This window comes from Taudactylus pleione, unplaced genomic scaffold, assembly GCF_031769625.1.
Source record: "Taudactylus pleione unplaced genomic scaffold, aTauple2 ptg000260l, whole genome shotgun sequence".
NCBI lineage: Eukaryota > Metazoa > Chordata > Amphibia > Anura > Myobatrachidae > Taudactylus > Taudactylus pleione.
The window spans coordinates 1639579-1665135 of NW_028284662.1; the positions used below are offsets into that span (position 1 = coordinate 1639579).

The 25557-nt window shown below is 43.3% G+C and overlaps 1 protein-coding gene across 1 annotated transcript in view; it reads left to right on the forward strand.

The window, feature by feature from the left end:
- Positions 1-12664: 12664 nt before the first annotated feature.
- The window catches only part of DHX40 (DEAH-box helicase 40), a 112813-nt gene continuing 99920 nt past the window's right edge, over positions 12665-25557 (forward strand). The window contains exons 1-2 of the mRNA XM_088481036.1: positions 12665-12738; positions 12876-12925. The gene's annotated coding sequence lies outside the window, so the exon portion shown is untranslated. The remainder of the gene's footprint in view (positions 12739-12875; positions 12926-25557) is intronic.

The window sequence follows — 25557 nt, forward strand, 5'->3', positions numbered from 1 at the left end:
ATAGTGATCCTTGCTGAATGAGGCCCAGTATTCAGGGATGCAAAATAGCTTCAAAAACTACACTGGTATGTTTTTTTTGTAACCATAGGAATATGCTTGTGTCTAGTAGAAAGTTTTGTTACTTTTGACGAAGGGGTAGGTATAAATGAGTAAGGGTCACAGATTAAAATATTGAAAATTAGTAGTATCAGTATACAGGAGTCTGATGAATGACAATTCTAAATCAGGTGGAATGATATGGAACGACCACATGGATGATATGGCTGTAGTCAAACTACTAAATTAATGGGTATCAAGTAAATAACGGTTTGACCCAGGGCAACTAAGTGGCATGCAGCTTACAATAAGTCAGGGTTGCCTACCGTCCCGATGCGGCCGGGAGCTTCCCGAAAAACGGGTGCAGCTCCCGGCCCCCCGGAAAGGCAGGCAAGCCTCCTGGCTGCCGTCGATGTCCCCCGGCCCCCCCGCAATTGCCTGTTAAACCCCCGCAGCGGGGGGGGGGAGGTGACACAATTCACGCTGAATCGTGTCATTTTGGCCCTGCTTCCCAATGCCTTTATCGCCATTGTGTAGCGGGCGCGGGACCAATATGACGCGATCATGTAGCCCCGCCCCATCACGTCCGCAAATCTCCTCAGCCTGCTTGGCCACACCCCCTTCTTGCCGGCCACGCTCCCTGCCCTGCCGATCTGGCTGCTCCCTCCCGGAAGGAGCAGCCAGATAGTCGGCAGGTATGCAATAAGTATACTTCATATTTTATACATTTTCAAATTTGAGATAAATGGAACCAGTGGATGATGTTACCTAGGGTGTGCAGGGACTGCCTAGCAGTGGTAGTGACTTCTCCCATTGGAAGCGCTCCCTGCTAATCATAGCCAGACAGACCGTCCCAGGTGGTGGTGTTTTCTCTCCCTGGGACTGTCCGGAGTGCAATTAGCAGAGAAAGCACTTCCAATGGGAAACCTCTTTCCTGCTGTAATGTCAGCCCAATCTGACTTCAAGGGTGTGCAGCCGATGCAGTTCCTGGAAGTTGGGTTCTTTTTTTTTTTCTTACCCTGCTACTCACTTTTGCACAATCTGCATACCAGGTCCCTGGCTGACCGCAACTGAGTCCTACTGAACTACCATCCAGACAACCCCCTCTTTCATAAAGGATGGAGCCGCCACTGAATGTAACCATTAGATGGCCCTCAGTTTCAGCAAGCATAACATATCTAACAACAATCACACATATAATAATGCACAATCATAAGCCTGTTGGTGCACATTCGGGCTCATCCATATGAATCTGTAAAAAACAAATAGAGTAAAACTGAAGCTGATCTTGATTCCGTTTTTCTAACTATAATGTGCACAATGACTGTCCACTCCCAATGTCTGTAGGTTATTTTTGTCCTTGAGATAATCACAAGCAGAGGCAGCATAGAGAATTTGTAAGCACCTCAGAGTAATTAAGAAGATATTGGGATGCACAAACTGAAGCTGAAGATAATTGATATATCCTCTGTCACTATGATGTGGGTGATGCTTTGTTTACAGGATAAAGGATATGTGTCTTTTCCTCTCCTATCAGCTGACACTGTTTGTCTCTCTGGCAGCCTCACTGATATATGACACTGATAGATAACTAGTGTTGGTGGTGCCTGCAGTTCCACAAATGTAGAAATTTACAAACCACGCCTAACCTCCCTCTTCACCCTAGTATACAGGTACACAATGAAGGGCACTTATCTGAGGTCACTAACAGGGCGCTAAACTGTAACAATCTCCTGTTTCCTGAGCATTCGACATTTTTAGGTTTGTACCACACATATAGTGTACCAATTGGTAAAGTACCAATTAATCAACTTCTATCTATCATTTTATAGGCTGTGCTAGAAAAATAATAATTAGTAGCTAATTAGTTGCTATGAGCAACTTCTCCATTTTATCCCTCATCAAAATGTGATAAATCTTCCCCATAGAATTGGGTCAGAAAGCTCCATATTTGTCTCATCTGACCACAAAAATCTTTTCCCATATTTTAGCTGGGTCTCTGTGATGTAGAGGTGCTATATGTCCCAGTTTTCCTGGAATCATATTATTTTTTGTGCATCCGTCCGTCTCGGCATCCTGACAACTGTGTTCAGAATGCACAAAAGTCCTAGTTTACTGTGGAGCCTGGGACAGGCACTGGAGGGTGAAAGTAAAGCCCGTGGGGAGGGCACATTTAGGGCAGAAAAGAAGGCCTACCACGTGGCTTCTCACTGTCCATCCTCCTGGTCCCATCTGAGGAGTTTGACGCATTTTGCTGGCGGTTGGCGAGGGAGGGGGGAGCTGCTGCTGCACCACGTGACTGGCCCTGGTCATGGTCCCATCCTTGTGCCTCCCTTGAGTCACGACATGACCCTCAGCACTCTGACAATGTCGACCTTTTGTACCCATAGATCTTTACCAATATCAACCTTTTGTGTACCTATTGCCTGTCTACCATTTAATGTTGAATTTTTGACTAAATAATGTAGATCTTTAAATCCGAACCCATCTGCTGGGCTTCCCCCAGTCTCTCCCATCACTATATAGATGCTATGCAGAGCAGTGGTGACAGAGTGTCCTCCTCAACTTCCCCCCCCCTCCCCCGCAGGACACTGTGGCCTGTAGGCTGGAATATGGGATAGTGCCAAAATAGTGGGACTGTTTCTCCAAAATCAGGATGGTTAAGGCATATGTCAGTTCCTTTCAGATACATCCTTCATTTTAGTGTTAAGTGGCCTCAGCACCTTGGTCTCAGTGCCCTTTGCAGCTGCCTAAAGCTGACTAATGGTAGCTGAGAGCAAACTGTCCACTCAGCTACCCACTGTATCCTGGGAGAAGATGGGAGAAGATGACTGAGCTAGATGTAGGTGGTGAATACTATAATCTTCAGAAGTACGTGCCTGAATGTATGTCCCTACTATCTGGGGCGTCCATTTGAGTGGACAGGTGGGACATATGTTGGGGGGCTGTCATATCAGACCACCTGTAACTTTTGTTGCAAGTTTATACATTAGTTTAGAATTGTGAGAAGAATCCGCACTGAACCTTGTGAAGCAATCCTTAACCTCTTTCACCCTTCCTATTGGTTTTCTATTTTTGTAATAATTAGTCAGCTCTTCCTAGTTACATTGATCTAGTCATTTTCAATAGAAAGAAATAAAGGAAGTGGTGCTATCCTACTCAAGTAATGTATACTAATTAAAGAAAAAAGAAAAAAATATGTGAGACTCGTGAGTGCACTCTCGGGTGATTAAGAAAAAGAGAGGGGCTGGGCTCTCATGATATGGGTATATTTAGCATCATAATAAAAAATAACTTTTATTTATACATTTAAAAATGACATAACAAGATTGATAAAATATAAGAAGCGGTGTATAAAGTTAGAAAAAAGTGTTAATAAAAATTCCTGATAAAGCTGCTGGGGCATGTAGTAATCTAGAAGTTATTACTTCTGTATTAATTAGAACAGAGGATGCATATCATTGCTCATTGATTCCAAACTTGGATTGTACTATCTTCTAGAGCAGGGTTGATATACTGTATCATGCAACAATAGCAACAATAGCTATCAGTTACTATGTTGCAATTATTTTGTATATGGTGAAGGCTTAATCTGTATCAAAGTTCATAATATTGCAGTAATTTATTCTGTCCATGGATGTGTTGTCCAGTTAATATAATATGTGACTAGCTTCACCAAATGAACTCATATAATTCATGATATATCTCTATATATCAACTATCAGTTAACCCTTTGTTCGAGGCATACACTTAATGTAGTTCTATTCTCCTAGTAATGTTATTCCTGGTTGATTGAACCCATAGGGACCGTCATTAGAATCACATAATTTAGTTACTAACATGTATACCCTGACATAAATCTCATATACTTGGAGCATCAACAATAAGATCTTCAAATCGAATAAACAACAAACCATGTATAAGAAAACGGATGCATCGCCCTATAGTACCTCTGAAATGGAATCCTCTGAAGGATAGAACATTGAATCATCTATTAGTCAGCAATGGGACAGGCATTTTTTAGGGTTAGGCCACAATACAGAAGGACCCAACAGAAAACAAGAAGGGGGTCCAAGAAACTTAAGAAAAAGTGACAAAAGGGAATGGGAGGACAAACTCAAAAAGAAATACAAAACACACAGGAAATAGCAGTTGAAGATAAGTTACAAAGATGGAACCTTTCAGATAAGATCTTGAACACATCCCACATAGAAATATTATCAAAAGCATTAACATTTTCACCTTCAAGGGATATGAATATGTTCGAAATAGAAAAGGACTTACAATTGTTCACCAGAAAACTCCTTCTAAAAAAATGATTTTGTGGGAAAAAGAAGGAAGAGGAAATTTGTACGGAACCAGAGATTGCAAATCTGACGAAACGGGAAACAGAAGCATTACAAATGTTATTGGAATTGGAAGAAGAATCCAACAATCCCTTGACAGTAGAATATAAAACAATGAAAAGATTAAAAAAGATCTACATTTGCACCTGCTTCCAACATCTGTCCTCAAGTACAAGTGTATCAGAATCTAGTATCAAAAGATCTGGATGCGATACTAAACAAGAATACAGGGAAAGTACATAATATGAATAGGGATGAAAGAAAAGCCCTAAATAAATTGAGAGCTGGGAAGAAATCGTAATAAAGCCATCGGATAAGGGGGGCAATATTGTCCTCTGGCCTAGGGATGACTATATGAAGGAGATTTATAGTCAATTAAATGACAAGGAATGCTACAAATGACTATTCTCCAACCCTATTGGTAATTACCAGGATTCTTTTTAAAAAAATCATCAATAGAGCCCTGGAGAGAAACAGCATTAGAAGAGAAGAATACGACTTCCTATGGGTGGAGAACCCCAAAATCCCTACCCTTTATGTTCTCCCCAAGATACACAAAAACAGACAGAAACCACCAGGCAGACCCATAGTATCGGGTCTGGGGAGCCTAACAGAGAAGGCAAGCATGTATGTGGACACGTATCTGAGAAAATTTGTAATAGAACTATCATCGTACATCAGAGATACTATGGATGTACTTAACAAATTAGAAGAACTGTATATTACAGAAGATACTTGGATCTGCACATGCGATATAGAATCACTCTATACCAGCATTAATTATAATGTTGGTATTCAAGCAGTTGATTACTTCCTGAAAATGGAAAAAATGGATGACCATAACATCTTTCTCTGTGAATTGTTGGAATTCATTTTAACCAAATTTTTTTTCATTTTTAATGAACAGTTCTTCCTACAGACCTGAGGTACAGCTATGGGAACTACGTGTGCTCCGACGTATCCGAATCTGTACCTCGGGTGGTGGGAGAGGGAGCACGTGTTTGGAGAACAATTGGAAAAATTTACCAGACATATAAATGCCTGGTATCATTACATAGATGACCTCTTGATAATCTGGGAGGGGCCACAACAATTGTTTCAAGAATTTATAGGAGAATTGAACAAGAACCCCTTTAATTTAAAATTGACGATGGACATGAGCCAAAAATCCATCACTTTCTTGGATCTGACCATTAATATTAATGAAACTGGAAGGATAACAACAGATATGTTCCGGAAACAGACAGCTACGAACAACATACTGCACTTCAACAGCTCACATTATAAAGCAACCAGAGAAAATATCCCCAAAGGGGAGATGTTAAGGATAAGAAGAAATTGTACAGACATCGAGACTTTTGAACGAAGAGCAAGGGAACTAGAAAAACGCCTAATGAGTAGGAGATACAGCAGGAGATGCATTAAACGAGCCTATAAAGATGTAAGAAGGAGGGAGAGAAAAGAATTATTAACACCAAAAACAAAAGACACAGGACCTCATTCAGAGTCGGTCGAAGCGGCCGCACGGTCGTATGGGAAAAGGGGCCGGATATGCAAATTATTCCCTCGCAAGTTGCGTTCCTAAGTTCGGATCAGTAGCTGGCCGACCAAGGGGAGGAAGCGGTCAGAATTAAAAAAAATACGCCCCCTTCTCGTACGCATTGCACGTCAGCGCCGGGCATATAAGGATTAATTGAGATCATCGGGAACCATCGGAACTGGTCGTAGAGCTTAAGGTTGACCATACCCTCTCTTAAGCTCTACGATCATGTCAGTGTAAAAACCTCCAATGTCACATGTGCCATGACGCTACTTTAATTATGCACTCCCATAAACCGTATGCACTCCCATAAAACGCCGTTCGCATAATTAGGCACGCCTGCGTTTGGATCTCCACTCCCCCGTTTTCAAGCACCTTCCCCTGTTACCACCCACAAACGCCTCAATCTGTCACTCAAACTACCGACCTGGCTGTGTTCAAGGAGAGAGAAATTTCTGATCGTAGCGGCTAGTTTGCGCACACGCATTGCGAACTTTACGCATGAGCAGTATAGCGAACATCGGTGGCATACGACCGTGCGGCCGCTTCGACCGAATCTGAATGAGGTCCACAGACCCTACAAGAAGTAAGATCAGGCTCATAAGCACCTATTGCAATCAGGCAATGGCAATTCGAGAAGTGTTTCAAAAACACTGGCATGTATTACTTACTGATGAAGATCTGGCCAAACAGTTGGATGATCATGTGAATATTGGATGGAGAAGAACATCGAATATAGGTGATAAGTTAGTCCACAGCCACTTTTCAAAAAATGTTAGACAAGAGAGAATAGACCTGAGTTATACATGTGGCAAATGCAAGCCCTGCCAATACATGAAGAACACCAAGAGCTTCATAGACAGATACAACAGAACAAATGCAATAAGGGGATATATTAACTGTGATACACAAGGTGTCATCTACTGTATGGAATGTGAGTGCCACAAAAAGTACATAGGTATGACTAGCAGGAAATTAAAAAAGAGGATCCTGGAATATATCGGTAATATCAAGAATGCTGTAAAGGACCAAGAAAGGATGAAACTTACCAGTGTGGCCCGGTACTTCTTGAAGAGGCACGGAGGAAATCCACGACATCTCAGGGCCTTCGGCATGGAGAAAGTCCAATTGGGAATTAGAGGTGGAGACTTGAAGAAGTAATTATCAAGAAGAGAGACTAGGATGATATATATTATTTACAGTCTTTCTAGATTGACCCGACATAACTGAAGTCTTAATTCTCCTTTTATGATTGGCTTATAATTTTTCCCATTATAGTAAACATTTGCAACCAGATATCACGAGTATAAAGAATTCCTTGAAATTCTGACAAGATATAGACTTTATGAAGTGAGATAGAAGATCATCTGCTCATGACAGTACTGAGGGATATATATTAAATCCATTCTAATACAAAATATTTTCTCCATAATATTGAGTACAATTATAGATAATAGATACATCTTTAAAATGATGCCTCATCCATGTAGTATCTTACAACCTAGATATATATTTATAATGCTCCGTTTATATATCATGTCTATTAATACTATAGGCAAATATATAGATTAGTGTTGACCAACTGAACAACTTGAAATATAGATATGGACTAATTTCGAGTTATACAAAGTGTTCATACTATAAATAAGTGAACGAGTATTTAGTCCCAAAAGACTAGTACATTATTAGAATGTTATACTTTATGGATCTAGTATATGTACTTCCAATTGTGATTTATACATTAGGAAAATGAGATCTGAGTTACGAATAAATGATTCCATTATAACAGAGGGTTTGATTAACACATTTCCACCCCAGCTGGTCACTAGCTGGCGTTTAAGAATAATAATCTGTAATCAATCAGCATACTTATAAACATATTAATATCATTCACTTGTCTCACATATTAATTTACACTTATCACCATAATATATCACTTTCACATAATTTTATAATATATATAAATATAATATTCATTTATATACAGAGTTTATTAATATAAATTATTAACACACATTAATTTTCTTACTTATCATTATGTCACCTATTCCAACCACTATACACAATTTTACACATATCAGATAAATGTGATGATTTATTAAACGATGTATTATGCCTGTATATGAACAAAGAATAATTTATAAATGAATCAAATTATTATAATAGTAGTGATAATTAAATTAATCACATATACCAGAATCTAATATAATATACAATAGATTAATACAACCACGAATTCATTGATGTATTATATATAATAAAATTAGTCATAAATATTTATTTTTTATTTATATTTATTATATATATAATTATTTTTTGTTGAAGCACCTTGCACAGTCACTTTATTACTATATATAAGGATATAACAAATGCTTTAATGATTATACGTATGTAATAAATGCATGTTAAAAATTGATTAGATCAGAGAAACTAATTGTTAACATCATATGTATAAATATATATAAAATAGAACTTACAACTCCTATTGTAGCAATGCAGCTACTTAATAAATAATTAGCTATCTATTATATAACAGTAAAGAGATCATTTATCCAATAAGATACTTGAAAGTATAAAAAATTAACTGAAACGATTATATCCTGAGAAAGGATTTATACCATGCATATCTACAAAGTAAAAATGAACTCATATGTTATTGAAAACAGGGCAGACACGCCCCTTAACTACAGTTGCCTAGGAATGGTTATTTAAACTTAATAAGGCTAAGCGCTCGGCTTGCCCTGAAGAAGCCGGATGTCTGGCGAAATGTACATCGGCACCTGAAAGCGCGCTGGGTCAGAAGAACGCACATGTCCATAAGAGGCCCACACACTGTGTTGTAACAAATGATAATAAGTTACTATCAGACCTTATAGGCACACACTCTGGGAGCAGGTTGCAGATAAACCGAGGCAATGAGCGCCGCTAATACAAATGCCGGAGTAGTGCCATAAATTTAAAACAAGTTGACTCCAACAACATTGTATAACTTGAATGCCCTGGCGTCTCTGTTGTAATCTGACACACTGCAGACAATAATAGCTTCACAGTGATTTATGTTAACAAAGGTTAACTCATGTCAGTAACGAGGGAGCTGTTCTAACACTGTGGTGATATATATCATGCAATGGCCACACGAAGCATGGTATTAGTGCTTTAATATTTTTATATATAGACTGTTAGTAACAGATATTTTACACTGACTAGCACTAATCATAGCTTGCCACATGCTTGTAAAACTACATTAGCGACAGTAAGAACTATTTATATAGCACATCTAGTACTGCTCCAAGTATATGAGATTTATGTTAGGGTATACATGTTAGTAACTAAATTATGTGATTCTAATGACGGTCCCTATGGGTTCAATCAACCAGGAATAACATTACTAGGAGAATAGAACTACATTTAGTGTATGCCTCGAACAAAGGGTTAACTGATAGTTGATATATAGAGATATATCATGAATTATATGAGTACATTTGGTGAAGCTAGTCACATATTATATTAACTGGACAACACATCCATGGACAGAATAAATTACTGCAATATTATGAACTTTGACACAGATTAAGCGTTCACCATATACAAAATAATTGCAATATAGTAACTGATAGCTATTGTTGCATGATACATTATATCAACCCTGCTCTAGAAGATAGTACAATCCAAGTTTGGAATCAATGAGCAATGATATGCATCCTCTGTTCTAACTAATACAGAAGTAATAACTTCTAGATTACTACATGCCCCAGCAACTTTAACAAGAATTTTTATTAACACTTTTTTCTAACTTTATACACCGCTTCTTATATTTTATCAAACTTGTTATGTCATTTTTAAATGTATAAATAAAAGTTATTTTTTATTATGATGCTAAATATACCCATATCATGAGAGTCCAGCCCCTCTCTTTTTCTTAATCACCCGAGAGTGCACTCACGAGTCTCACATATTGTTTTCTTTTTTCTTTAATAAGTTTATACATTATAAAGAAACATTTGATAAAGGAGACTATGTTATAAACCATTTGTTGATTCTCTACCCAACTCCAAAGACTTTAAAATAATTGTCCTTAACTTTATTTTATCTGTTAGACTTTGAGCTACAGTATATTTTTTTTCAAACTCAAACTGTGAACATGTAAATAGTTACATATATTATATATAGAGATGTGCGCTGACCCCCGTGTTTTGGATCTGTATTAACTAGAGATGTGCGCCACGCCGGCCTCCGTGTTTTGGTTTTGGATCTGTATCTCCTTCAAGGTTTTGGATCAGGATTTGGTTTGGCAAAACCATCCTTGCATGTTTTGGCTTTGGATCTGTATATTTTTGAAAACATAATATGGACCTGTTTTTGTTCCTTCAGTATTATTAACCTTAGTAACATTCATTTCCAGTCAATTTTGACCAGCTCACAATATTGTTCACCAAAATAAGCCAACGGCTGGCTGGCTAAACTAAGCAACTAACAGATCAGTGGCACAAACACACAGCAGTTATTTCTGCTTCCAAATGTTTTCCAAATTAGTAATGTATTAGCATTAACCAATCGAACCAACTCACAAGTACGTTCAATAGAAAACAATACAACAGACATTTACTAAAAATCGTGCGTGGCAAACATAGAAAACCTAAACCATGTGTAACTAGCAACAGCAGACATGAATGCCCCCTGCACAAGTGAACATGCCCCCAGCACATGCCTATTCTCAGTGCCCAATCTGTATCTCCCGCCTGGGGGCGCTGGGCCACTGATGACTGGCACTCTGTGCCCATTTAAAGCCCCAATCAATCAGCTTTTTTGATGAGCATTTCCTCAAAATCTCCCCAACTATAAAAACGGGATGTAGTCATGAGACCGGCGGCTCGCAATCTCGACAGCGTAATCCCGGCAAGGGATTGAACATAGGCATCAAAATACGGATGCCTATGTTAATCCCGACTCCAGAACGCAGAGGATGCTGGACCGATCATCCTCTCTGCCGGGTAAGTATACACTTAGCCTGGGGATGGGGGGGGGTTAGGGTTAGGCACCCTCCCCTGGGGAAGGTTAGGATTAGGCTTAGGCACCCATGGGGGTCAGGTTATGGTTAGGCACTAGGGAGGGAGGGAGGTTAGGATTACGCACCCCTAAGGGAGGGTTAGCATACTTACCACCGGTCGTTGGGATCTTCAACTGTCGGCCTGTCACTGTCGGGATTTGAACCGGCGGCTCTTGAGCCACCGGTATTTCATTCACATTCAAACAGTATTCCGTACCTGCGGATCATATACAGTGCAGGCCAGATACAGTACATGTTGTATACAGTGCAGGATGGATAAAGTGTAGGTTGGATACAGTTTAAGTTGGTTAAAGCGCGTGATACAGTGTGGGTTGGATACAGTGCAGTTTACAGTGAAGGCCAGATACAGTGTGGGTTGGATACAGTGCAGTTTACAGTGAAGGCCGGATACAGTGTGGGTTGGATACAGTGCAGTTTACAGTGAAGGCCGGATACAGTGCAGTTTACAGTGTGGGTTGGGTATAGGGCCTGATTCAGGTTGGATCACAAGGCTGTGGACACACGTGACCGGTTAATGTTTGCGTTCTGCGCATGCATATGCATCGTAGTGCGCATGCGCAGTCTGGCCACTGCGATCGGGTATCAAAAAATGTAGATAGTGAGTTTTTATCATTACTGCGCTCTCTTTAACAAATTTGCATCCCCAAATACACTGAATTAAAGGAACACCACCTTTAGTACCACACGAACAACAAAATAAATGAGTGTAATTCTGTTTTAACAAGTAGCGCCAACCAATTACACTATTTTATTTTGTTGTTCACTGCGATCGGGTATGCAAATGCAACGGAAATGCATCAGCACAAAGAAATGATTGACAGGAAGTGCTGTTTGGGGGTGGAGAGGGGGGGTGGTCAAAAGAACGCAGGTGTGCCTGTGTGTTTGAATGCCGTTACACCCCACCGGCATCTGCTCTCACCTTGCAATAGGTGGCCGGTCCGGGGGATTCGCCCTGAATCACATCATCGTGGACCCACCGCCGGCTATACATCGCGACCCCACCCCCGGCTACACAGTGTGGCAATTTTGGCATTGTGTAGCAGGGAGCGGGGCCGCGTTGACGTGCCGCACGGTCATGCCCACCACCCCTGCCCACAAAACTGTGCCACGCCCCCTTGCTGTGCTGAGCTGGCTGACTCTCCCGGAAGAGGCAGCCAAATTGTTAGCAAGCCTGCAATAGTGCGCTTACTGTGACAGCGGTGTCGGTAGTGTGGGGATGCCGGCGGTGTCCTCAGTGCGAGAGTGTCAGCGGCATCCTCAGTGCGGGGGTGCCGGTGGTATCAGCAGTGCAATGGTATTGGTGGTGTCCTCAGTGTGGGTGTGTCGGTGGTATCGGCAGTGTGAGGGTGTTGGTGGTGTCCTCAGTACAGGGGGCGGCAGTGCTGACTGTGTCCTCAGTGCAGGGTGCCAGCGGTGTCAGCAGAGCGGGGGTGCAGCGGTGTCCTCAGTGTAGGAGTGGCGGCAGTGTTGGTGTGCTGACGGTGTCCTCAGCGCATCGCTGGTCCTTGTTGGCTATCCATTACACGACTTTGTGAACAGTGACAACTGTAGATAGATGCATTTTTCTATGTGGATTACTGTGGGGCCATAACCAAAAATTCCACCAGGTGGCGCCCACCGCTTGGTTTCCAATACAAGCACGCTGCACAATTGAAGATAGCTACTGCCAATGAGATTCTATTGGTTTATTGTGCTACGGGTCCTTGTTTTAGGCAAAAAGCTTCAGTCACAGGAAGAAGATGTATGAGGTGATTAAACCAGAGCTTGGATTGTGTAGATGGGAAATATATTGTAAATATATGAAAGAAAGAGTAGTGCCAGTGCCAGCAATATATTTTTCCATCACATTCCATGGTGTTACTGACGGAGGTTTTATTTGTTGCAGGGCAAGCATGTGACAGGCAAGATGGCGCCCCCCAGACCCGGATATTAACGGTAAGAAGAGTTTAGAATATTGTTAAGTGCGGTATCGTAATGCATATAGGGACAGTGAGAAGCATGTCAGGATCTTAGGGCTATCAGCCTGCAGTCCCTTACTAGTACTGGTAGTCTTCATTTTACCCCGTATACAGTGTGATGATAATAATCTGTTACTGCCCTTCCTCCAACTACAGCAACTTGGGGGGAGATGTACTAAGCTCTGGAAAGTGATAAATAACCAGTCACTCAGCTCCTAACTGTCATGTTACAGGCTGTGTGTGAGAAGTGACAGCTGAGCTGAGTGGCTGGTCGTTTATCACTTCCCAGAGCTTAGTACATGTCTGAATTAAATAACTTACACATCATTTTAAAACCTAAACAAGCTGTGTAATTGTAAAGTCAATGTTTTATGTGTTACATTTATACTAGGGATGTGCAGGCTCGGATAGGTTCGAGTTTGCACGTGGAGTTCGGATTTTTCCCTCCAAAAAAACGGAACTCAGAACGAGGCAAAACGTCATCTTACATGGACGAACATCATCATTCCTGGTATTTTGTCCAGGAATGATGATGTTCGTCCATGTAAGATGACGTTTTGCCTCGTTCTGAGTTCCGTTTTTTTGGAGGGAAAAATCCGAACTCCACGTGCAAACTCGAACCTATCCGAGCCTGCACATCCCTAATTTATACATACCAGAAGTGCAACTTTAGAAGTAATGATTAAAAGACACTGAACAGATATCACTATTTGAGGTTTTGTATTACAGAGCAGTTTAAGTGTGTTTCAACTTTCAAATGTTCGCAGCTATACGTTACATTTATTTTTTTCTTCAACATTAATTAAATGGCAATCGTTTAAAATAGTTAATGTGCCACTTGTTATCTCTCAACATGTTAGGTCTAAAATTAAATAGCTGTTGTTTTTTTTATGTATCTGTATCATATGGATGTGGCCATAATTTATCTTTGCATCCTATATACTTACGTAGCGTAACCAGGGGGCCGCAAAGATACGGAAGTACCTTGATCGGTACTAAGCAGGTTCCTTACTCAGTATAGATTAGATACACACATTTTTTTGGATACGATTATTTAAGTAGGTTAAATGTGTGGCAAATACGAGTGCACTTTTATTCTTTTTGGGTAGATGAGGTTGAGCAGCTATTTCTCCCCGTCAAAACACTACATTTTTCCACCCCAGTTTGGGCCTCATACTACATTACACGGTCATCTTTTCTGTGTTTGAAAGGTGTTTTTTTTTTCTTAAATATTTTAATTATTGTCTAGAAATGTGTTTTCCCACAAAATTACAACTGGAAGGTGCATTGAAGGTATAGGATGACATTCAATCCTGACACTTCAGAGGTGGCAACCTAAGTGCACCCTTCCAAACTCTCATTTGAGGGGAGATGTATCAAAGCTTTGGAGAGAGCAAAAGTGGTGAAGTTGCCCAAAACAACCAATAATTTCATAGACTGTGCTAAATAAATGACAGGTAGAAAATGCTTGGTTGCTTTGAACAACTTCACTTTATGTAACCTTACCCCGATGGACCATTAGAGATCAGCGTGGCACTGCACCATATTCAGGGTAATTGGAGCACATTGGTGAGAGAGGGACCCTATCCGTTTATGTCCAGAATAGATCTGGTAGGACCCAGCAGTATTTGTGCTACCTTATCTACCCCGAGTGTTGGAGTCTGAGTGGCCCCTGTAGTAGCTCAATAGTGGAATAGTAGAAGTATTGGAGATGCTGCAAATATTTCCCCAGAGCGCAGCACTTCTAGACCCCTTTCCTGTAGAGTCAGCAGGATGTGAATGGGAAAAACCTCTGTGCATATTTACTGACACTATGACATTTTTTTCTTTGTTGTGGTTCTTGCTGCTAGAGAAATGTTCGATGTTTTCAACTATTGTTAAGAAACGTTTGTCTGTTTTTCTCTTGCAGTAATCGTGTGTCCAATAATAGACTTTTTCCCTGTAATCTTTGATATATTCTCCAGTAGATTACACATGCTAGCTGGGTTGAGAGTGCAGTTTTTCTACACACTGGCATTTTATAAAGGCATACAAATTATCAAATACATGATATAAAACAGCTGTCATTATGGACTGACTAGTGCATCACTGCCTTTTGAGTAAGCTGAGAATATTCTTTGTATTGTAGTCCATTCTCTTTACCATGGAATCTTAAATTATTGATCACTGAGATTGAGTGATACAACTTAATATTCCTTATGCCTCTGATCACATAGAGGTGTGCTGGAAAATCTACGATTTTGCGGTACAATAATAAGCAATGATGTTCCCATTGCGAGTGCTAAGGATTCCAAAACCAGTATATCAGATGAGTTCACTTGACAGCTCCAAGTGAAAAAGCCTCTGAAGGTGAAATTTGAGTCTTGCACCACTCCCAGGGCTCCCTGCTGTACGCATTCAGGGAATCCCCTACCAATAGTTTGCACGGGTCTTCTCCACAATCCTGCGCATGACAAGTGTAAGGTGCTATGTTTAATATATCACCACATTTGTCCTTCTCTGTAATTCAACAGGGAAATATCACCTGGAATACTCTCACCAACAGCAGATACCCCTGCCTATATTTCATTATCACTCATCCCTGCAGCATCCTCTCATTGATATTCATTGTGGATCTCCACACACTCCAGACAGCACAAATAACCAGGGCGTTTAGAGAAATATCTTTTGCTTTATTTTATCTACCGTAGGTATATTTGTATGTTTTTCTGGTGATATCTTGACATATACATATATAATACTTAGGAATGACCCCAATAATTTGATTATATTCTAAAATAACTTTTTTATTTAATTGTATATGAGATATATTAGTATTGTCTACACAGACCATTTTTTTATCTGTGTGATATATACTTTATTATGCACACTTCTAACTTTATAAGAAGTGCAAACTAACATTGCATGACAGATAGAAGTATATTAGTGGCCAAAAGCAAAGTATTTTGGGGCTCTTAAAAGATGTCATATGACTGATGTTCACATTTTAATAATAGTGACAAAATGACAGAAAGCAAGTGTTTCTTCTTCAGGGTCCATAGGGCTCCACAGGGAGACAATGGGGTGTAGGTGGTACTTGGAGGACCGAACACCAACAGCAAAGCTTTTTTTCTATCCCAGGATGCTTCGGTCCTTAACCCCCCTATACCCCGCCCACAGCATAAAGGCAACTCCGTTTCATTGGTATCCGGCAGGAACTGGATCACCGTTAGACCAGTGGGGCTGCTGTTAAGCAGCCCCAGCTTTATTTTTATGATTTATTTTCAATTTTCATACAGAGCAAGCAGCGCTAGACAGTCTTCTGGACGTCTGCACTGCTGCTCCATCAGCCCTCCGTGGCATTGCAACTCCAGCCCTCGGCTAGGTACTGTCGGCGGGGCCCCGGGCGGACCTAGCTAGCAGGGCTCCCCGGAAAGCTGAATCAGGCCCATCATTAGTCTGCTTCCAGGGTGCATAGCAGCTCAGCACTGAACCATAATCATCACCTGTTTCTGGACACATCTTTAGAAGAGCTTTTAAGGTGACTGGAGGAATTTATGTTCAGAAGGCAAAAGGCTTGACAGGAGATTTTTTTGCTGTACATCAATGAGATGATGTGAGAAGCCTGATCGGTTTTATGAAATGTGAGTGTCCCATTGTGAGTCCGATTTATTCCTGTGTCACTACAGTATTACACTATTGCTTGTTCTTTCTCTTTTTGGGAGTGATAAAGAAACTGGGTGAAAAGAGTGGTGACAATAATAGAGAGAAGAATATACCGTGACCGTGGGTACAACGCAATTTTCCTGAACTACTCCTTTGATTGTGGACAGCGCCGTAGTGAGACTCTATTTTTATTCTTCTATCTACATTTGGGAATTTGTAAGGAGCTCCCAGAGTTTATCACAGGCTGCAGTTTCACTTGCGCACATTAAGGACAACATTTTTTCTTTGATTGGGCTCCCCGGACCCCAGACTGTAGCCGGGGCTCAAGGGGGTGCGTCTATACGCAGTCTTACCTCCGGTCTCAGGAGACAGACCGGAGGCGCTGATGCAGGCACCTGTTCGTCCAGGACTCCACTAGGCCACCAGGGTATAACCTATACTGGCACAGGGACCAACTAAGGCCAGGGACCCGGTGGTTGATGTCAGCATAGGGGAGAAGGTCCTCTCCCTGCGGCCACTCCCCCCAGCTCAGGGGGCCATTCCACTGCGGTCTTGCCACCCCTGAGCTGCTCCTCCCTCACCCTCCGCCCCCTCAGAGACTAACGGCAGCCTTTTTTTGCAACAGCCTCAGGTCTCCAGGAACGCTGGGTCCGGTCTCCCTGTATACCTCTCCCAGGAGCCAGGTTATAAAACGCTATTTCCTACCAGCCACTGCGGTCTGTGTAGTTGAATTTAGTGCCCACTGCAGTTATATTGTATGCTCTGCATTGTATGTGACTTGTGCTAGCGCTGCTGTCTGTTTATTTTTCTTAACTGTCAGCTTATACTTTTCCCTTTCATTCTTTATAACTCTGGAATACTGAGGTAAAGGGGGTTCATTGTACCTCACATCTACCTATATTTGTGAGGGCTATCACATACTGTATATCTGTGTTGCGCACTACACTGTGCCATATTGTACGTATATCTGGGTTGCTCACTGCACTGTGCCAGATTGTGTGCTACATTATCCTTGCAGCTATGTCTAGCAAAGGCAAGAATAACAAGCAGCCTGCTGCTCCCATTCTGGTTTCTTGTAAGTCCTGTTTAGCAGGCTTAGCTTCAGAAGATCTCATTCAAGATGGTCTATGTGCATCTTGTTATACTCTCCTGACCCATCAACCCCTGCATCCTCTCCACAGGACCCCCCCTGGGCTTCTTTTTCACAGGTTTTGGCAAAAATTGCGGACTACCTAGCGATCCCTGTGGTAGCTCCCCCTATGGGATGGCCACAGCAGGTACTCCCTGCAAATTCTTTGTCCTCCATGGGTAGACGTACTTTCTACATCAGTGCAGAGTCTGGCAGCTACCTCTACAGCCTTTCAACAAATGCTGCATAAGGAGAGACCCTTACCTAGTAAACCTACTAAGCGTGCTGTGTTATCTTCCCAGTCCATCCAGCTATCAGATTCTGAGTTATCATCTGGAGAGGCAGAAGACGCAGACCTGTCTCACTCTGACTTTCCCTCGAGAGAGGAGGAGCCCCTCCTCTAAATTGAATATACCTGCACTTGTGAGAGCTGTAAAATCTATTTTTCAAATAGAAGAGGCAGAACCCACTCCTAAGGCAAAAGCAGGTACTCTTTAAGCGACAGAAGGTAGTTTTGCCAGAGTTTCCTCATTCGGATCAGCTATCTGATCATACTTGTGAAGCATGGAATATGCCAAGTAAAAGGTTTCAGCTGCCTAAGCGCTTGATTTCCTTTTACCCTCTTCCAGCTACTGATTGCACTAAATGGGAAGTTCCCCCTTCAGTGGATTCCCACGTGACACGCCTAGTTAACAACGCTACCTTACCTATCCATACTGCAACCTCCTTAAAGGAGACTACGAATAGAAGGATTGAAGCTTGCCTGAAGTCTATATACTCTCTTACAGGCGCTATTACTCGTCCTGGGTGGCAAAAGTCATTGAGAGTTGAGCAGAGGCCCTAGAAGATACATTTCCCTCTGATGCTTCGAGGGAACAGCTGTCCTACATATCTCACATTAGAGTTGCAGCCTCCTATTTAGGAGAGGCAGCTTTGGATACTGGTCTCCTAGCTTCCAAGGCATCTGCTACTTCCGTGGTAGCCCGCCGTATTGTTTGGCTTCGCTCATGGAAGGCAGATTCAGACTCTAAAAAGACTTTGGAGTCTTTGCCTTATTCTGGGGAGATTTTGTTTTGGCCCAGAATTGGACAAGATTGTGACTACCTTGCCAGCTTCCAAGATGGTGTTCTTGCCCTCTGCATCTACTACGAAGCCTTGGATGTCATCCTTTCAATCCTTTTGTCCCCAAAGAAAAGCTAAAGGTCAGTCCTTTCCACAGCAATCGGCATCCACTAAGGCCTCCAAGCCTAGGACCAAAGATACCTGGGCTACTAGACGTCCACCTACCAAATCTAAGGACAAGCCTTCAGCCTGAAGGAGCGGACCTCTCCCTGAGGGCTTCCAGAGCCTGAGGCGGCCCCCCCAGCAGTTCTTCTGCACAGGCCCTCCTCCGGACCCAAGCAAAGCCCTGCTCCTCCAGAAGGCCATTCAGGACTTATTGCTCTTGGGAGTAAGAATTCTGGTCCCCTCATCACAGCGAGGGAAGGGCTATTATTTTACCCTTTTCTTGGTTCAGAAACCCAACGGGTCTCATCCGCCTATCCTCAAGCTCATGTCTCTGAACAAGTTTATCAGGGTGCCCAGGTTTCGTATGGAAACCCTGCGCTCTATTGTCCTGGCTATGGAGCCTGGGGACTTTATGGTGTCTCTGGACATTCAGGACGCTTGCCTACATGTACCAATAGCGCCTTCTCATCAGCAGTATCTCCGGTTTGCTGTCGTACAGCAACATTACCAATTTTAAGCACTGCCTTTTGGGCTTTCTACAGCTCCTCGGGTCTTTACCAAGATCATGGCAGTTATGGTGGCCTATCTTTGTCGTCAGGGGATCAGACTGCTCCAATAATTGGACGATCTCTTGCTCTTAGCAAGTTCCCCGGAAATTCTTCACCGCCATCTCCAAGTAAACCATTGTCTTTCTACAAACGCACGGTTGGCTGATCAACTGGAAAAAGTTTTCCCTGACCCCTTCTCAAAGAATGATATATCTGGGAGCCTTCCTGGAATCTCAGGCTCAGAGAATCTTCCTGACAGCAGACAAAATCTCTGTATTACAGAATCGAGTGCGCAGATTACCCCACAGTTGCCGAGTGTCAATTCACTATGCAATGCAGACCTTGGGATCCATTGTGTCCACCTTCGACATGGTGGAGTTCGTTCAGTTTCACTCCAGTCCCCTACAACACCTGATCCTCTCCAGGTGGAATGGGCTGCCCCATCTGCTCAGATCCCAGACGATGGGCCTCTCTCTGGAGGTTCACCTGTCCTTATCCTGGTGGCTACAGACGTCCCACCTAAACAAGGGTCGCTCCTTTTGGATCCCGGACTGGGCACTCCTCACCACGGATGCAAGTCTCCGCGGGTGGGGCGCAGTGACCGGCCAGCACTCCTTCCAAGGACGCTGGACTCCAGCTGAGGTGATCTTACCAATCAACGTCCTGGAACTCTGAGCCATTTACAAAGCCCTCATTCTGGCTCGGGATTTTCTTCAGGGCAAGCAGGTAAAAGTACAGTCTGACAATGCCAGTGGCCTACCTCAATCACCAAGGAGGCACTTGAAGTCAGTCAGCAATGGCAGCAGTGTTCCACATTCTCACATGGGCCGAACGCCGTCTCCGCAATGTTCATCCCGGGATTCTCAATTGGGAGGCGGATATCCTCAGCCGTCACGACATGCATGCAGGGGAGTGGTCTCTCAATCCAGAAGTCTTTCAGCTCCTGGTGGACAAATGGAGTCTACCGGACGTGGACCTCATGGCCTCAGGACACAACCACAATATTCCAGTGTACAGGGCCAGAACGAGGTACCCCGACGCAGCCTTCATGGACGCATTATCTGTAAGGTGGACCTTCCATTTGGCATACCTCTTTCCTCCAGTCTCTCCTAAGGTTTAAAGGGTTTTCTAGCTCTGTGGTTCAGATTATGCTCAGAGCGCATAAACCGGCTTCTGCCAGAATTTATCACCGTTGTGGCATACATATTTCCAGTGGTGTGCTACTAGAAACTATGCCTGTCATGTTTTTAGGGTTCTTAGAATCCTTGCCTTTCTTCAAGCTTGATTGGATATCGGACTCCACCTAGCCTCTCTGAAAGTGCACGTCTCTGCTCTGTCCAGCTGGTTCCAGCGTAGATTTGCTCCTCTACCAGATGTTCACACCTTCCTGCAAGGTTTTCTACATATACAACCTCCCTTTGTCCCTCCTGTGGCTCCGTGGGATTTGTCAGTGGTTCTTCACGCACTTCAAGAACCTCCATTTGAACCCTAGAATTCAGTAGATGTCAAATGGCTCACTGCGAAGTTTCGTTTTGCTATAGCATCTGCCGTATCGGATTTAGGGGCTTTCCTGTCGCTCCCCATTTCTAATCTTTCATCGGAACAGGTCTGTTCTTCGAACACACCCTGGTTTCCTTCCCAAGGTGGTCTCTCGTCTCCACCTTAATGAGGAACTTGTGGTTCTGGCCTTTCAATCAACAGACCTCTCAGCAGGTGAGGCCTCTTTGGATGTGGTCCGTGCTCTGAAGATCTACGTGGACCATACTAGTTCCATCAGGAAATCTGACTCTCTCTTTGTCCTATATGGATTCCACAAGAAGGGATGGCCAGCTAACAAACAGACTCTGGCCAGATGGCTTTGCATGACTATCTCACAGGCTTACACGCAGACTGTCCTTCCTGTGCCGGCTACAGTATCTGCTCATTCTACTCTCTTTGTGGGTCCCTTGTGGGCAGCCCGCCTTGGCGCTTCTACCAAACAACTATGCAAGGCGACCATGTGGTCTTCTGTTCACATCTTTCTTGATACATTTGCCTCTCAGGATGCTTCCTTCAGGAGCCGGGTTCTCCTGTCAGCTCAGGAGCATACCTGCCCTTGAACAACTGCTTTGGAACATCCCCATTGTCTTCCTGTGGAGCCCTATGGACCCTGAAGAAGAAAAGGAGAGTTATGGTAAAACTTACCCTTGTTAACTCTCTTTCTTCGAAGTCCATAGGGTGTAAAGGGCACCCGCCCTGACGCACCTGGCTTCTATGGGTTTCTTTTCTTGGTCACTTGTTTCCTTCTATGTGTGAGGGTGATTCTTCTACCACTCTTCCTTCTCTCCTATCCTGCTCCTGCCTTGGGCTTGTTAACAAAATTGAGTTGCCTTCCGGCTGTGTGCGGGGTATAGGGTGAAGGACAGGATAGAAAAAAAGCTTTGCTGTTGGTGTCCAGTCATACAAGTACACCCCATTGTCTCCCTATGGACTTCGAAGAAGAGAGTTAACAAGGGTAAGTTTTACCATAGCTCTCCTTTTTTCAGCAAATTAATGCTCTATATCAGTGTTTCCCAAACTCATTCCTCAGGGAACACTTATACCCCTTTCACACTGCCTAAATAAACTGGGTTATTGCTGGGTTGACCTGGGTTGTAACTTGGTGTGAAAAGGTCCCTGAAAAATAACCCGGGTCTAGTGACCCAGGAATCTAACCCAGGTTGGACACAAGAACGACCCTGGTCACAGTGCAGTGCGAACAGCCCGAGCCAGGTTATTCGACCTGGGTCAAGCCCTAAAATGAGCTGATTGGCAGTTGTGGAGCAGTCACCACCCACTTTTTATGATCTCACAAGTTTAGTAGGGCAGACCCTGGTTCAGTGTGAACAGGGCCTACCTGGTAATAACCCAGTTCGAAGGTGTGCAGTGTAAACGGGGTCTAGCGTTCTCGCTAGGCTGTTTCAACAGGGGGTGGGCGCCGTGCCCTTTATGAAGGGCAGAAAGCACCCTGCCCTCCAGCGCGGCGCTACGCTTAGACAGCCTGCGGGTTCTGTCTCCACCCGCGGGTCGCAGTGTCCCGCGGGTGGTCAAAACGGCGACGCAGCGATCACTGCTGGTGAACGCCCGGCATCCATTCACAGTGACCGCATTGCTTGGGGGCTGCCCAGCATGTCCTTAAGTCCCTGGCACGCCCCCAGGAGTGCCGAAAAGGGGACGCGTCATAAAGACACGCCCCCTTTTCTTTGACTGGCACGCGCAGAAGTGCCCTAGCTCTAGGTCCGGCGCCCTGCCTGCTGCCGGACCTAGAGTGAACACTAGGGTCTCATCCTGGACTGACCCGTGTTCAAAATCCCAGGTTGGATCCGGGATTGTGGTGTGAAAGGAGTATAAAAACTGTGCATGGTTTCCATTTTTCCAAGTTGGTGTACAGGTGTATTTATTACTGTCTGAACATTTTAAAAGATCTACATGTAGAGTTAATTATTTCACTTGTTGTTTTATGAGGAGACATAGTAAACATGCCCCTTTCACATATAAATATAGGGTCGCACCTTGGATTTTGTCCATGGTTCCATCCTGGGTGCGACCCGGCTAATTGCCGGGACGATGATGTCACCGCCATCACGTGCTCAGCTGGTGCTTGGAGACCATCTCCTAGCGCCGACTCTTCCTATGCAGTGAAAGGGACCAGGGTCGCATCGACCTGGATTATCCATGTACACTGCATCACGAGCCGGGTTGAACCCATGTTCAACCCTTCTCATGACCAGGGTTATTTCAACCTGGCCCTTTCACACTGCACTGTAACCCGCTGCAAGTGTGAAAGGGGAATTTTAGTACTCCCTGAGGAATGAGTTTGAGAAACACTGCTCTATATGAATTTGGGGTGCATAAAATGCCTGTAAGTCTGTTTTTGGGTGTGTCATTTTAAGCCACTTGCAAGCTTAAAGACACCTTTCCCATAAATACTCCCATATACTTGCCCCACATCATTTAACCCATTATTCTTAAACTGGTAACACACCTAGCAGATATATCTGCAGATCGAGTCTTCTGCAGATTATCTGCAGATGATGGATGTTCATACACACTGAACAACCATCAGCTGTCATCTGGCCAAGGGTCCCGCTGACTGAGGGGCATATCTCGGCCTCTGCAGCAAGTGTACAGGTAGTCGACTGACCGCCCGTACATACAGCACCATGCCCTATTGGGCATCGGCTGTGCAGCACAGCCGACGCAATATGTATGTGAATAATGTAGTTCACAGACATATCGCTGGTACCCACTGGCTGACGCACACACAATATATTGGTAGATCAATTGATCGGCCAATATATCTGCCAGTGTGTACCCAGCATTAGGCTTACCATACTATCCCTTTAAACCGGGACACTCATGAATTACACAGGTTCTGTGACTGATTAAAACCAGGTGAAATGCAGGCATAAAGTCAGCCAGCCACAGAACCTGTGTAATTCATGAGTGTCATGGTTTAAAGGGATAGTATGGTAAGCCTAATTATTTAGCATTTTGCAGAATATCACCCCAAAATTGGCATGTCATTATTGGTCAAATTATGCTAATTAAAAACTTCAAATTAATCATTAGGGGTGTCCCAGGGGTTCTGCTCCTGATTGAATTCGGTCCATAAAGGTAGAAGTGTGCACAATACTTAAAAACACTCTGTTTAGACAACCTCTATTCCCTTCTTCCTCGCTCATCGTAAACGGTATGCAGTCGGGAAGCCGGCGGACCTAATCCTGACAGCCGGCTTCCCGACTGTCGTATCCCGGCAAGGGTCTAAAGACAGGCGTCGATATGCCGACGCCAGTCATTAGACATACACCGGGAGCCCGATACCCGGCATCCCGATCGAAGGGACGCTGAGCGTGGATAGCCACGGGGGGAATGTTAGGTTTAGGCTAGGGGAAGGGGGGGTTAGCGATAGGCACCCCGGGGGGGAGACTTAGGTTTAGGCGGTGAGGAAGGGGGGTTAGGTTTAGGCACTTAGAGGGGGGATTAGGGTTAGGCACTGGGGGGGAAGGTTAGGGTTAGGCACCCCTTGGGAGGGTTAGGGGGTAGAAATAGGTTAGTATATACTTACCTTTTGACGATCGGTATTTCCTCCTCTGCCGTGATGCCGCTGTCGGGATTCCAGCTGCCGGGCATGGGTCCGGTGGTAAATTATACCGATTCCTCGTAAACTATGTAACAGCCCATTTTTTGGGTTTATTTTCATCTGTCTTATGTTTTTTAAAGTATATAATAAAGGTTATATTTTAAGTGTTGATGCATTTGAGGATATAGGGCACAGTGCCCTATCATTTTAGGTCTCTTCTCCCCATTTTCCCTCTTTCTTTACATTTGATCCCATATATGGTAATATAAGCAGTAAGGCACAAATCTATAGGCAAGGAAATAAGGTATGAGAGCCTTATGGTGCAGACACACGGTCAGATCTGTCAGATGAACGATGATCATTGAACGATTTTTACCATTGAGTTGAACGATTTTACAAACGACTTGAACGATTTCAGACAGTAATAAAATGAATGAAATCGACGAAATCTGACTGCAAACACATCAGATGTCAGATAACATTATCTGACATGCAGGAACGCGCATCGTTCATCGTTGCAGGCTCACGTCAGATTTTCTTTCAGATGTGAACGATTTTTTAAATCGTTATCGTTCAGATCTGACAGAAAATCTGACCGTGTGTATGCACCATTAAGCACATGTAGAAGTTTTGCATACCTGTATGTTTGTGTGTTTAGCTTCAGCTACTAGATGATGAATTGTATTTCCTTTTTAATTAGTAATTAACAGAACCTGTGCAAAGTTGAGTGAAGTAAAATATCACCTCTGTCCGCTATAGCTCATTTCAGTTCATTTTGTCAGTGGGAAGGCTTTTTAATATCATTGCTTGTATGGTTTTATTTTACCTAATTTGAAGGTTTGTTTAACAACTGCACACACTATTCCTGTGGTCATAATGCATTATACTGAAGTCATTTGAAAGGACTTCCTGCCTCTAGAGTGTTACATATAGCCTGTTTTTGTAAAGTATGTATCAAA